Source organism: Patella vulgata, chromosome 5, assembly GCF_932274485.2.
Source record: "Patella vulgata chromosome 5, xgPatVulg1.2, whole genome shotgun sequence".
In the NCBI taxonomy this organism is placed as follows: domain Eukaryota; kingdom Metazoa; phylum Mollusca; class Gastropoda; family Patellidae; genus Patella; species Patella vulgata.
Window position 1 is genome coordinate 30,458,675 of NC_065883.2, and position 10,471 is coordinate 30,469,145.

At 35.9% G+C, this 10,471-nt stretch overlaps 1 long non-coding RNA gene across 1 annotated transcript; it reads left to right on the top strand.

Annotated features, from left to right (window-relative positions):
- Positions 1 to 4,512: 4,512 nt before the first annotated feature.
- Positions 4,513 to 8,933, top strand: LOC126822315 (uncharacterized). Its single transcript, XR_007680762.2, has 3 exons — positions 4,513 to 4,595; positions 7,618 to 7,731; positions 8,855 to 8,933. It is a non-coding gene; the product is annotated as an uncharacterized LOC126822315 (long non-coding RNA).
- Positions 8,934 to 10,471: the final 1,538 nt, after the last annotated feature.

Sequence of the window (10,471 nt, forward strand, 5' to 3'; positions counted from 1 at the left end):
CTCTTATATCGAATTCTAACTGCCAGGGGATCTTTTACGTGCCGCTGCCCGGGCAAAATTTCCCTCATAGCACACTGTATGGCCTATGCCCGTCTTCATTAGCCCAGTATAGGAGCAGAACAGTAGGACGTTAAACCCCATTTCATTTCATTTCATTTCATAATATATGACCGACAAAGACATTTTCAGAAACTGTCGATAAATGACCTGGTAATACTGCACAGCTTTTTGTGCTATTATAATATTAAACGTCTTTATTTGGAATAAAAGTAATACAACAAATTTAATTACACCGGCTTTGTCTGAAATTCGATAAAAGGAGTCCTACTAATCACCTACAAGAACCGACACATTCTGAACATCAGAGGCACGCTACCTATGGAGAAGTAAAGTTCAACAGGCTAGCTACGCTACCATTTCGTTTTCGAACGTTTGTTACGTGCGGAACCAACAGCTCCTGAAGTATTACAAAAAGTGACCAATAAGGAAAGATAGGTTATAATGCATATTCTACACGGCATATTCTATATTTAAATGATTTTTATAGCCACATTTTCATGTGCACGTATATTGTCGTCGCTCCTGTACGTCCGTGTGCCCGCTCTCATTTTGTTGGTGGACACTCGACAGGTTACACTATTTATCAAATTATGTCGAAACTTGAAATATAGGTTTATATCCCAACGATCTGGATTCCTTTTGATATTGGCATGAATCGGACCGTAACTTCGTGGATTATGGTCTCTTATTATGCCTTAAATGGTCGCCATATCCAAAAAAAGTGTACTATTTTGTATTGCGGCTATAATCCGTTTTGCATCTTTCATAGTACACACTAAATAAATATTTTCAATTATATTAAATGGAAGCATAATAAATACTTCTCAAAACTTCTTGTCGATTTAGGAATTAAAATGTCGGTCAACCAGCTTCGTGTCTGTTCTCAAGCGGAGCTAATTGCAATGTAGACAATGTAACTTTTCCATATATCTATAAAATACCATTCCTTGTCGCATGGATGTACTGCGAAGGAGCCTGCGCGGGTATGGTAGGCCCGAGGCCCTCTAGAGCCGCTAAGGTTCTCACATAGATTGAGGACCTTTTTTATTCTTCAATTTACGTCGTTTTTGATGAATTGGTAAGCAAAGCAGTCTCTGGTCTGGGGATTTGGTACTCAGGACAGGATCGGATTAAGACCTATAGAGGCCCAATGTACTAAACATATTTAGTGCCTCCATATATATATGTAAATCAATAAAACCATTAAATAAGAGAGGTTTTGTTTTGAAAATATGGTTTATTTATATTAATTGAAATATTTTTTTTAAATTGGAAAGACAGTAATCAGATCCTCCAAAATATTTACGTGGTATACCCAGTCGTTCTGTTGGGATTTTTAATATACTTCAACAGAGGAGCTTTTGTGACCCAGGTCATTTGTAATTTTGCAACGTATAATGTGATCCATGGTAAATCTGGCAGTGGCAAATTTGTGGGGTGTCCCCTCTTCCCCCATCTTCAATAGAAGGCTTGATCTCGCTTTAACTACGTACATCTTATCAAGATGTAAAACTCGCAGTCGTTGCTTCAGGAACATGCTCTTCCCTTCACGTGATTATTTTGCGTTATGGCTTACTCTAGAAAGCACCATTTACAGTCAGATTTTCAAAAACATTTTTACTGCCCGGGTAGGGACCCCTCACGCTGCCCTTCTCAGGGGCTTTCTGGCTCTCAGCCCCCCCCCCCGCCTTGTCGGTCACTATTTGCAATACTTTGGGCGTTATTGACAAAAGAATGTCTTATCCGTGGATAAAAGTAGCCATTCATTACTTCTGATATAATAAGGTATACTTATAAATTTTCAATGTATTCACTCTTCATTATCAATTTTCGAACTATTATAGCAAAAAGGGCGTATTTGGGGGACTTCACAGGTCTCCATCTATGTCTTTTGAGTGGTGTATGACATCGCATTTTACCCATTTTCAAAAAATCATTATTCACCGATGTTATTGAGTGAGAATTGTTCAGATTATAGCTGAAATAGAATTTGCTGGATGTTCGTATTTTATCCGAGAATGAAGTATATTTCCCGAAAAACAGATTTGAGCCTTCGGGAATTAAAAAGAAACGAACACATTTTCAGAGGATTTTGCTGTAAAAATGTATTCCAAATAATTTATTTTATTAAAAAGTGTTACAATGTTGTATTATATCTTTCGACTAAAGTTAAATATAAATGTCATGTTCTTCTAGATTTTATCATAATGATCAACGAAACATGATCACATAATTTTTGTATAATACCTCGAATGATCCCGGCTATAGTAATTAAGAGTGGTATTATTTAAATGAAAGTTAATTATCGATAAATGATCTAGCCTGTTTGTATAGAATGACCTAATAAGGAAAACAAATATTTTCTTATTGGTCAATAATGAGTATACCAGGATGGTGTCGAAGGTGGTCCACATTGTCAGAATCTGTCTGAAAGGCGGGTGACACCGATTATTTATTAATTAATTATTTGGAGGGTCTAGCTCTGTCTCCAATGCGACGCTGATAATCGGGTACTAGACTACTTGTCAAAGACATGAACCGACAAGGCAAATTTATTTATTTATTTCATTTTTTTTTTTATTTTTTATTTTTTTTTTGTCAATAGCTTCGAAAATATTGCATAAGATGATCGACAAGGAAAATGCATTTTCTTCACATCATAACAAAAATTTGATTGATTTCATATAAAAAAATATTGATAGGTCTAATTGAAATTGTGACAAAAAAAAGGTCCTAGGTGTTTTTGTCATTATCCAAGAAAGTATTGCAAAATGTGACCGACAAGGAAAGATATATAGATATGTTTTCTACACATCATTATTAACCCACGTTTAAAAGATTTCACCAAAAATTGAATGACGAATGAAATAACTTTAAGATGGTGTATAGTTGTTTACATAGACACGTACCTTGTTTTTATCAAGGGTACAATAAGTAAATTTCACTAAAATAAGTAAATGTCACTAAAATAAGTAAATGTCACTAAAATAAGTAAATTTCACTAAAATAAGTAAATGTTTCTAAACTATCAATACTGGGCAGTCTATGCCTAATTATTTTTACTCATGACAAAATTTTATGATCGGTACGTGAACAATCAATTATCTTATACTCATCACGCAGATGCAAGAAAGATTATCATTGATAGATGACTAACTAGAACGATAGGTGGTGATTTTTTTTGTTTGTTTTTTGTTTGTTTTTTTGGCAAAACATTAACCCTACGTAGTCCATCCAGAGGAATGTGCTATCAAAACTACGAAATTTGTAAAATTGTTGCGGCGAGATTAAAATGCAATGATTATTATAGTGAGAGGCAATACAGATGGTGCTGAACTTTCCACAGCTGGAAGATAGCTTTGCTGTAATCATTTAAACTTGCACGCTCTTGCCGGTGGTCGTATATTATCTTACTGGCCGATTACAACACATCACGTGACTGGTCAGCGTTTAGTAATGGGGTTAGTCCATTAACGGGGTTTAAGGGCTACAGAAAATATTTATTTTTAACTTTTAATTTGGGGATTTCCACATCATATGCATTTGTATGTTCACATGTCTTTTATTAAACCTTTCAGATTCAGTTTTCGCAAAGTTGGAGGTTTTTTGTACGTGAGGATTTTAGAATCTTTATATTCTAATCCTTCCGTTACACCCTTGAATAGTGGACACACCCTATTGCGCAGGCTGGACGCGAGCTTGTGTCAGCGGTGATGACGTAATATACTGGACAACGGGACCAAGGAAGCCAAATAACTACAGAAAAAACAGCAAAAAGTCTTCAAAAAAACCTTAATATGACGGAAAGTAACTTTTGTGATTTTCAAGGTTCGATTGATAGTAATATGATGTCTTCGATGGTGAATTATTCGCATCGAGGAGGTGGAGAAAACTTTGGTAAGTCTTCATAATTTGTAACCTGTTACGAGTCGAGGTCAGCAGCCATATTGAAAAGTTGTGAACACAATTATATAATGACCCATAACGGTAGCCATTTTCTTCTTTAACGGCTGTCCCCCAAACCAGCCCATAGAATTGTTCTGTTATTCAATTAATCGTTAAATCTCACATGAAATTATACAATCGGTTATTCTTACAGATTTTCTTACTCCATATTACATACCGCCTACATAAAATACGGCCCCTTTTCGATGACTTTAATTAAGGGATGACCTTTTTTATTTTTTGTAAAAAAATAAAAGATTCCTGCTTCAATATTAAGATAATATAATTTTCCCCGTTATCAAACAAAATCCGAAGATCTTTTTTAAAGTTTTTCAAAATGTTAGTTTTCCGTCACGTAGCGAAAGGGTTAACTATGACTGTTTTATTGTACTACACGATAAGAAAGTGAAAGGGTTAAAGTCACCCACCATATTGTAGTTTTATCAGCGTCATGGTTTCATGTTTTTGTAACAGGGAATGTGTAGTTTTCAAACGACAGATTTTATTACTGTATTTATGTGATGAATAATAATTTAGTGATAGGAATTAATTCTGTTTAGATACAAAACATATAACGGGCAAATAGTAATGTAAGTGAGAGGGTGATTCGTAAAGTATTTATGTATGTGTTCACCTATTGACGTTCGATGATGGATCTCGTCGAACTGTATATGAGCCGATTATTAATATTTACTGTTAATTATTAAAATACTTACGTCCAACATAAAAGTTTAGCCTATATGAAAATTGCAATATTTAATAGAATCATGTGCATTCTTTTAGCGAGATCGATTGACAACTAAATTAAAGATGGACAGTCGCTCTTGACAAGAAAAAAATGTCATTTTCTTTGAATGAATATCATATTCTAAATAGTCTCAGACTTTCAAAATCACCGAAAATGAAGGCACTGACCTGCTGAGATTAAATTATTTTGCGCCCACTTCAGAACCACCAAAATATTAGTGAAATCTTTAAATTGTCAGCTGTTTAATTTGATTATCCATATCTCAGAGATGGGTCGGTGAGTTTGTCTCCAATTTTCCACACTTGTACAGTCTAATCTGAACATTCAAAATTGGTAGGTCGGAACCGTTAAAATACATTTATTGCATAAGTTGACAAATGAAATGGGGTTACACCCTACTGTTCTGCTCTAACTGGGATAATGAAAAGGAGCATACACCATATACTGTTTACTTTGAGGGAAATTATGCCTGGCCTACTCTTATATCGAATTCCAACTGCCGATGGATCTTTTACATGCACGCTTATGTGTACACATGACCTCGTTTTTTTTTTGCCTATCCAAACGACTATACATTATTCCCTGCCAGGTCCTCTGTCCTGCACCACTGAGAAATGGTAACCATAACAGAAAGTCCTGGTGAACTTTCTCAGCTAACACTAAGACAGAACACACCCACGCATGTACATGTATGCTCTTGTATATTGGTAGAACTATTGTGTATTAAAAAAGCTTATGATGCATATTATAAAATGTATAGGAGATTATCAAAATAATTAGTGTGTACATGTATTTGTACATAATTAGCGCTAAAAAAATATTAATTGGTCTGTGATCAGATTAAGCTTACATTGTTTAGTTCAAATTAGATTGTATGCAAATTTGAGATCTAAGGTTATTTCAATATGATATATGATTATATCTATTTTCTTGCTGAAAGTGACAATGCCCCGTTTTATTGATGGAACAATACATGTGTATACATTAGTAACACTATTATTGTGTATTGGTAAATGTAAACCAGTAGGATGTATTGGTAAAATCATTCAAATGAATTCCAAAGTTTCTTAGGATTTTCCAAAATGGTTCCAATTTGTCAATGATGCAGGATGAAGGGCCTGGTAATTGACTAATTATTCATATGGGAAGAAAAATACTTTGTGATCCCATGGACACTTAATGAAGATTAAGTGAAAGTGTGGACAAAATTGCACACTGCATGGTATTATGTCCTGTCTTCATTAACTCAGTTGTTTCAAAAAAGTAGTATGTTAAACCCCATTTAATTCATTTCTTTTTATATGCCCACAATTTCATGTGTACGTATTATGTCGTCACCCCTGTCTGTCGTCCAAACGTTGGTCCACTATTTATTTGTGGACACTCTATGTTGAAGGTCACATTTATATTCATTTCTTTTTATATGCCCACAATTTCATGTGTACGTATTATGTCGTCACCCCTGTCTGTCATCCGGACGTTGGTCCACTATTTGTTTGTGGACACTCTACGGGTCACAATTTTTATCCGATTTTGACGAAACTTGAAATATAGGTTTATCTTCAAAAGATCTTGATTCCTTTACATATTAGCATGGATTGGATCAAAACTTCATGGATTATGGCCCCTGATTGTAAGAAAAATCATGGTTTTAGCTTGTGGACACTCTAGAGGTCACAATTTTTATCCTATTTAAATGAAACTTGAAAGGTATGTTTATAACCAAAAGATCTTGGTTCCTGTTGATATTCGCGCATATTCGACTGCACCTTCCTGGATTGTTAGAGGTAACAATTTTTATCTGATTTAATAACCGTTCAAATATATCACTGTTACACTATGATGACAGTTGAGTTCAAATTTCTTGAAAATCGGACCAAAACTGGTCTGTGTACGTAAATAGTGTAAAAGTATGTAATATCAAGGTTGTGGACCCTCTAGAGGTCACAATTTTCATCCGATTTTGATGAATCTTTAAATGTATGATTATAACCCAAAGATGTTGGTTTCTTTCGATATTCACTCAAATAGGATTGTAACTTCCTGGATTATGGGCTCTGCTTGTATGAAAAATCGCATTTTTAGCTTGTGGACACCCTAGAAGTCAACAATTTGTATTCAATTTTGAAAATCATCTTAACATGCCACCGGTACACCCCAATGATGGTTGGTTGAGTTCCAATTTCGTAAAATGGCCACTCCTTGTATGCAAATATTTTAAAAGTATGTAATACCAAGTTTGTGGACCTTCTAGAAGTCACAATTTTTATCCGTTTTTGATGAAACTTAAAATATATTTTTTATAATGCAAAGATCTTGGTTCCTTTCGATATATACACATATCGGACCGTAACTTCCTGGATAATGGCCCCTGATTGTACGAAAAATCAGGTTTTTAGCTCGTGGAATCTCTTTAGGTCACAATTTTCATCTGATTTAAAAAAAAACTTTTAGATATATTACTGTAACACCCTAATGATGATTAAGTTCGAATTTCGTGAAAATCGGACCGAAACTGCCCAACAAAATGGCTGATACTTGTACGCAAGTAGTGTAAAAGTATGTAATACCAAGGCTGTAGACCCTTTAGAGGTAACAATTTTTATCCGATCTTGATGAAACTTAAAATATATGTTTATATCCAAAAGATCTTGGTACCTGGCAATATTTGTGCATATCTTACTGTAATTTCCTGGATTATGGCCCCTGATTGTACCAAAAGTTGCATTTTTATTTTTTAGCGTGTTCTCTATATATCTTTTGCAAAATTTGGGCATACATGTATCTTGCATGGCAACTGCTTGTTTTAGTTATAGTAAAACTGTGGATTGAAAATATTGTTAATAAACTTGTTTTTCTTTCAGATGGATCCCACAAATCTGGTCCGGGTTTCTACACAGAGCAGTTTCCCATGACAGCAGGTACCATGGATGCCCTTTCATCACATAGTATTGCTGCCATGGCAATGAATATGCCAGGTACGTCTTCTGGTGTTCAACCAGATATGTCAGGTCTGGGTACACTGGCAACTGCGTCTGCTGCGAGGGCAGCAGAGCATTCGTCTGATTATTCAGGAATACAAGGTTATTACATGCCAGAATCAGGTTATCCAATGAAAGGGGAGAAACACATGCCGCCCACACCTCCAGGTAGGAATATAAATGTCACCCAAAAAGCACAGAGCACTGGTTACATTGTTTAAAATGCTCACATGAGTTCTGAAAACTACAACACTACTAATACCTGTTGTTAAAATCTTGCACACCATCGTTGTAAAATAGAAGAATTGTTTTAAAATATCACACTTTGTTTGATTTAAAATTGCACCCATTCTTTCATAAATTAAATATACATGTATACATGTAGCACCTTAACTTTATTATGCCTCCTGGAAAAGTTGAAATTAGGTGGGAGAGAGGTGGAATTTAGCGACTTATTTCTGTTCTAACCTTAAAATCAACTTTGAAATATTTTAAATACCTATTGGTATGTTTAATTGTTATGAGTTCATGGTGATCGAGCAGTCAGGTCAGGACATTGGCCCCTCGACTAGAATGTCACGGGTTCCAATCCCGGGACGACAAATAAACTGCCCATAGTAGTTTGGTTAGGGATGCAAAACCAAGGTCCATATGGGTTTGTGCATGTAAAAGAACCTGTGACAGCTGAAATTTGATGAAGAGTAACTGCAAATGCTAATGTCTTGGCAAAATTCCTTGTGGCATGACTGTAGACACATCTAGCAGTGATAATGAAGAAGCTGCAGGTTATACCTGAGCTCATTCTTATTTTTCCAGAGTTATTGTCCATCTTTTTGTATGAATTGAGTTAATACTTGATATTATGCTGTGTAGTTTAACCCTGATTAGTTATAATAAATATGATAGTACTTATTGATCTAGAAATTATAGGTACATACATTGTAGTGCATCAAGGTTAATAAGGACACAATGTCGCAACATCATGGTAAGCACAATAGCATATCGAAAACTTTATCAGGAAATATCCCCTTTTAAGAAGTGGTACATGTAGCTTAAAACAAGTACTTCTGTGAGGATCAATCTTATACATATACTGTGTGCTTTTATATTTTTCTCTTAGGAAGTCCTGAAGAGGCCATGTCAATGATGCAGCAAGGAGGTATGGGGAATCTAGTTGCCATGCAGCAAAATATGTTAGCAAAACCAGTTCCAATGCGCCGATTATCAGAGAAAAGAATTGCTCAGGCTAGAGCTTGTTTGAACACTGTATCAGGAATGATGTCTGACTCCATCATGGATCCAACAGTTAATTTAGGTAAATATACATATAGGAAGTCAGAAGCAATTTTAAGGTTCAGTACAGGGAGATAAAATGGGGTTTAATATCTCACCAGTTCAGACCACATACATGTATTACATGTAAGTAAGTGAAATTATAAAATAACTGGTCTGAATCTGGTTCAGTGTCAAATAACTTGTCTTAAATAAAACAATTCTCTATCAGTACCTACATCATGTTCCTGAAGCAACAACCATGAGTTTTACAACATCTAGATGTTGCTAGAGTGCTGTGCAATTCCAGAACTTATACCTACATGTACGTTATCTCCCTTTACAGCAGACACGTGAACAGTAGCGTCCAATCAGAGGTTGTGACACAGACATTTTAGCTGGAAAGTGGGACACTTGGTATTTGCAATAATCAAGGAATCTGATGGGCTACCCAGCTTGGTCAGTAGCAGGGATCTTAATCGTCAGTTTTTTGTCGGCTTTAGTCGCTTGAAGTTTAATCAAGCCGATTGGTAAAACAATGAACCGGCCACTATGGTATCATACATTGTAAATCAATCGGCTAAATGACAACAGGTTAATTATTACTTGCTAATTAAATAGTCAATCAACTTGCTTGTCGGCTACAATAACCTTCGTGAAAATCGGCCATGTAGTTCATAATCCGAGTAATTAGCACAAGTAATCGTAATTTTGATAATCAGCCGGTAAAAAAAACAAAACAGGCTTGCTGATTATTCATAACAGGTCCAGTAAGTTGCCTTTGAGGAAATAAGCCATGCGGCAATCGAAAGAAGACAATCTCGGCATGGATTGTGCATCTAGCAGATATTAAAATAATAATTGGATCATAATGGTTTCACTGACCAGTTGTTAGATCTGCTATTGCATGTTGTTGTCTAATCTGACTGTGGATAAAAATGACAGTTGGGGGGTTTCAAATCTAGGGCATCATCCACAATCCCACCCTACAGTGAATGTCAGCAAAATAACACTGAGTGCCTGGGTAGAACAGGGGGGGTTGGATGGCTGAATGGTTAGCGTGCGCGCGCTGTATTATAAAGTCTGTCATTGAGTCGACTTGCGTGGTTTCGAATCCCCGGTTGTACGTGGCAAGGAGTAGGGTCGCCTGTCCAGCCTCGTGGGTTTTCTCCGGGACCTCCGGTTTCCTCCCACTGCTAAAGACCCCTACGCGCAAGCGAATTATGTAAATAAAATTGAACCATGTGTTGGTCCCGAAATGACCTAGTTTGTGTCGAGTGGACGTTAAACCCCATTTCTCTCTCTCTCTCTCTCTCTCTGGGTAGAACATAGAAAGTATGTTGATCGTCGATATTTATCTGGCCGGAAAGCAGTTTTATCCAAGTTGACATATAGTTGTTTGTCGATATTTATCTCGCCAGAAAGCAGTTTTATTATACGCCCACATTTTCATGTGGACGTATAT